Source organism: Arachis stenosperma, chromosome 5 (assembly GCF_014773155.1).
Source record: "Arachis stenosperma cultivar V10309 chromosome 5, arast.V10309.gnm1.PFL2, whole genome shotgun sequence".
NCBI classification, from domain to species: domain Eukaryota; kingdom Viridiplantae; phylum Streptophyta; class Magnoliopsida; order Fabales; family Fabaceae; genus Arachis; species Arachis stenosperma.
In genome coordinates, this window is record NC_080381.1 from 50,321,261 (window position 1) to 50,326,998 (window position 5,738).

Below are 5,738 nucleotides of genomic sequence, written 5' to 3' on the forward strand. Positions count from 1 at the left end.
ACACCAAAAAATTTTTACTAGGAAAGCCAAGCTATGTCCGTTCCGAGCTAGGTAGTATTTCTTTACATTTTGTAGATATTTTTGTTATTGATAAGTTGTGAGCTTATGCGATCCGACCTGTTGGTTTTGCAAAAAATATGATTGCCCTGAAGACTCTTTGTACAGGTAAGAAGAATGTTGTTGCCTGAATCATACAGCTGAAAGAGGTCAACGAAACGGGTGATCTCTCTTCTCCTTCAAATTTGGACTCTGGCGCTTCTAAGTCTGTTAAGGTTATTTTCGATCCGACTCCTCATCCTTTTACTCCTCCTACTAACTCTGGTATTCAAACAATTACCCTTGCACCTCCTTTTCCCGAACCAAAGTCTACAAAATGCAAAACTTCCGAATCAGGAATTGTATATAAGCAAGGCTTTGATGCTGTGTTATTTTGTGAGAAACAAAGCCTTCCCAATAGTTTTATAAACATGGATGATGTTTCTACAAAAAACCACCTTCAAGTCTTGGCTCGGGGTGGGATAAAGATGATAGGGGTCTGCTCCACTTTACTGAAGCAGCTCAAGGAGACTCTCCTTGGTGCCACTCAGTGATCTTTGTCCAATTTGAAAGCTAAGGTGGCATCTTTGCAGGAGGCTAAGGCAAAGTTGGAGAAAGAGAAAAAGGTTCTTAGGTCTGATGTAACACCCTACCATACAGAGTCTTATGCTTAAGTCATAATTCAGAGATGGCAAGGTATTACGACCTCTAAAATAAAAATTTAGTACGTATAGTAGTATGAATGATTGATTATAACTAGGAGCCTTTGTAGAAAAAGGGGTAAAAAAAAGAAAACGCAACTCAAAAGCGCAACACTCCGATCGCTAACGTAACGAACAGGGATAACCCAACGCGAGATTATATATATACAAAGGAGTGTCAAAAACAGGAATATCAAGACTCAAGATCCGGCTGCGAAGATAACCGGTCCAAGCATAGCAATATATACATATGATAAAATAATGAAAACCCCAAAGGAAACCCAAAGGGACACAAATACATAAAACCTATTCTCCAAAATCTCCCATAAGAGGAGTCATCACAGTTTGTATTATTTAATGGAGATAAAAGTATCTAAGCAAAACGTATAAACTAAAACATAGTCCCGAGAACAAAGGATCTTCGCAAATCTAGAAGTCTCCAGCATGCCTCAGCGGGAAACCTCACGTCCTGCATCTGAAAACCACAAAATCCGCATGGGTGAGAACCAGAGGTCCCCAGCATGGTAACAGCTTCCACATATATAATACATAATAATAGAGGAAAGCCAAAGGCAATCCTAGAACTTCCTCCAGATAATATCAAAGCTTATAAACAAGCTAACCATATAAGGGCATCTGACTAAAGATTCTTCAGTCTAACTAATACTTCCCTTTCCAATTCCTTCAAACCTCCCAACCACCAGCAGGAGTATAATATATCAAACACAGTTATATCAGACAAGGAATATACAAATAGGAGCAGTTAAGACATTTAGACAATTAGCAAGTAATATGCAGTCAAATAGGCAATCTCAAACAATTCACATAGTATGCATATGATGAATGCCTGTCCCTAGTGGCCGATGATATCATCTTGTCGGTTATAGAGCCAACCCGACAAGTCCTGGTCGCTAACCATTGGACTGTCCCTCTGTCGCGCATCCCCAACTCGAGTTATACTCGTCATAAACTTGATCATAAACATGATCCATATCCATCACCCTCACTGGTGAATATTTCGGGGGCGAGCTCATCCGGGTCTTTCACAGTGCCCGGCCACACTTACGTCATAGGGTCAACAAAGTCTCGAGCCTCCACCTGGAGCACGTGGTGGCTAGCCACTGCTTCCTCCCAGGGATCTCGTGCCTCTGATAGTGGAAGTGCAAAATCTCAATTATCAATAATTCAGCATAAACATGCATGAATTCTCATCCATGGATCAACATCCATATCATCCATCCGGCTCACGGTTCAATCCAGAACCAGCCAATATTCATATCATACACAGCCTTTCCGGCTCACGGTTAAAACCATAACCAGCCATTTCATTAACGATTATAGCCTTTCGGCCCATGGCATAACAAGCACTTCCACCACCATCCTCCGCATCTCACATAATCATCTTGATCCTCATTGATCATTCATTTTTTCCTTGCTTCACTCACAAGTTACCTTATTCACTAGCCCCTTCTTAATAGCTAGGCATGTCATAATGATTTAAGGCACAAATGGTGAGATCGGAGGCTTAGAAGTATGAGATTTGGCTTTTAAAACTCAAAAATCAACTTTGGGATGAAAACAGGGCCACACGTACGCGCACTCCACGCGCACGCGTGGATGGCCTCAAAAACTCATCGACGCGTAAGCGTCATGCACGCTAACGCGTGGATTAAAAATTTGCCAATCGACGCGCACGCGTCAACCACGCGTACGCGCGGGTGTTCCCGTGCCCCAGGCACAACACTGGCACAGTTCTGGCATAACTCTCTGGAAAATGGCTGGGCATTGGGTGCAGCACAATCGGCGCGCCCGCGCACATCACGCGCACGCGTGGATGGCGCTTTCTGGAAGATCGGCGCGTGCGCGCCAGGTGCGCCCACGCGCAAGTGGTCATTCTGCTAAAAATTTTCTAAGTTAAAAAGCTGCAGAATTCACCAATTTAAACCCCAATCTTCCAACGGACATAACTTCCTCATTTTAAATCGTTTTTCACCCGTTCTTCGAACGGCATGGACATCCCGGATCCAATTTCATTTCTAAACAGATTTGGTACAAAACAGAGATCCGTAGTCCAAGTTATGTCCCGTCAAAGTATGCCCAAAAACCATATTTTCATACAAAACCACAATATGCCATTTTCAAAACAAACCATTTTCAACTCTTTTCAAAATCATCAAAACATGCCAATTTCTTCCCTTTTCTTTGAAATCAATCAAATGTATCAAATTCAACATCAAGCCTCCTCAACTCACACATTGACACATTACCACAATTTACCAAAATCACTATCTCATCATTTTACCCCACTTCACCCAAGTGGCTCAAACTCAAACACATTGACATATCATATACTATTCCTCATGCCAATTCTCAACAACACCAATTCCAATAAATCAATATTGTACACAATCAACATCATACTCGCCATTAACATGGTTCAACCCACAATTCAACCATAACCAATCATCAAGCATATATCACAACATGCATATTTCTCATACATCATACCACCAAGGCATCAATAATCATCATCACATATATGACCACATCATATATCTCAATCATTCAACAATATCAACAATTCAATGCCTATCTTAGGGCCTCTAGCCTAAGTATTTCCTACCACATTACATATTAGATACGGGAAACCGAAACCATACCTTAGCCGAATTTCCCAAGCTCCACCGGAGCACTTCCAAATCACTTATCCACAAGCTCTCAAGGCCTCAACACCTCCAAGAACAGATTTTTCACCACCAACTCCCTTTTTCAAGCTTTTTAAAATCACCAATCAAGCTCCAAAATCCACAAATACACAACCTAAGCCACAACCATCATGCCCATACACAACATCTCAAAATCCAAACATCATAGAACAACAAAATTACACTAGGGTTGAGAATCTTACTACACCCAAGGTCCAAGGAGACAAGATTAACCTTCTCCTTCAAGAGAGTTGGGTCCTATAACATCAAAGAACCCAAAATCTCAACATTTTACCCATGAAACTCGAAAATAAGGGCTGGAATTTCGAACAGAAACACGTGGCTTACCTCAAGATTGATTGTATGGGTTTTGTAGAGCTCTCTGCGGTGAACGCGTGGCCGGAAACGGAGCGGCAATCGGAGCTCTAGATCAAAAGTTATGGTGATTTGAAGATCAACCAAGGGAGAGAACTTGAGAGAGTGTTCTTCCCCCCTTTCTCTCTAAGTTCAGCGTGTTTTTTGAGTGTTGTGAGGAGAGAGAGTGCTGAAAACTAGGGTTTTGGTTTAGTTATGTTGGGCCAAGGGCCCACTTTGGGTCCGGTTGGCCCGGTTTGGCCCGTTCGGTCCAATCTTGGTCTGAATTCTATAAAATTGGTACCAAAATTCTCGTCTCAGTCTCCTCTATCACATTTAGCCATAAAAATCACATTTTAGGCTTTCTAGAATAAATTCTCATTTATGGGTTAATTAGCCGTTAATTAATCGTGTTTTACATTCTACCCACCTAATTGGGAATTTTGCCCACAAAATTCAAATGCAATTACCTGAGAATAAATGCGGATAATCCATTCGCATCTCCGACTCAAGTTCCCAAGTGTGTTCCTCAACACCGCCTCGACTCCATGCCACTTTGACTAATGAAACATCTTTTCCACGCAACCGTTTAATACTAGTATCATCAATTCTGACCGGAGCCACTGGAAGCGTCAAATCTTCCCTTAACTGAACCGACTCAGGTTCTAACACATGGCTAGCATCAGGAGTGTACTTCCGAAGCTGCGACACGTGAAACACGTCGTGCAGGTTCGAGAGATAAGGTGGTAGAGCCATCCGATACGCCACCGGTCCAACCCTCTCCAGGATCTGAAATGGACCAATGTATCGAGGATTCAACTTCTTTGCCTTAATCGCCCTACCTACTCCTGTAGTTGGAGTAACCTTAAGGAAAACATGGTCTCCTTCCTCAAATTCTAAGGGCTTTCGCCTCTGATCGGCGTAACTCTTTTGACGACTCTGCGCCGTAAGCATCCTATCTCGGATTTTCTTGACTTGTTCAGTAGTATCAGCCATCATTTCCGGTCCCAACAAGCTTTTCTCTCCAGCTTCATACCAACATAGCGGAGATTGACATTTTCTCCCATACAAGGCCTCATACGGATCCATTCCGATGCTCGCATGATAACTATTATTGTATGCAAACTCCACTAATGGCATATACCGTTCCCAACTCGCCGGTTGGTCCAAAACACAAGCTCTCAACATATCCTCTAGTGTTTGGATCGTCCTCTCAGATTGACCATCTGTTTGAGGATGGTAAGCCGTGCTCAAGCTTAATCGGGTTCCAAAAGCCTTCTGAAATGCACCCCAAAACCTTGAAGTGAAACGAGGATCTCTATCAGAGATTATAGTAGCAGGTACACCATGAAGTCTCACAATCTCCTTTATGTATAACCGTGCTAGCTCCTCAAGGGTGTAAGTCATACGAATGGGCAAAAAGTGAGCTGACTTCGTCAGTCGGTCCACAATCACCCAAATAGCATCAAATCCAGCCCTAGTCCTTGGCAATCCCGACACAAAGTCCATTGCAATACTTTCCCACTTCCATTGTGGAATCTCTAAAGGTTGCAACATACCGGCAGGCTTTTGATGTTCAATCTTTACCTTTTGACAAGTTAAGCACTTTGAAACATATTCCGCCACATCATTCTTCATACCCGGCCACCAAAACATCGCCTTCAAATCATGGTACATCTTAGTACTTCCCAGGTGAATGGAGAATCCACTTTTGTGTGCCTCTTTTAAGATATCTTGCCTCAAAGTGCCAACATCCGGCACAATGATTCTACCCTTGAATCTCCATAACCCATCTTTTTCTTCCGACACTCTCCACCGTTTTCCTTGCTCAATAGCCGGTAACACCTTCCATAACGCTTCATCATTTTGATGAGCCTTTAGAAGTTCGGACTTAAAGTCACTTGAGATTTCTAGTCGGCTCAAACACAAAGTTCCGGATACT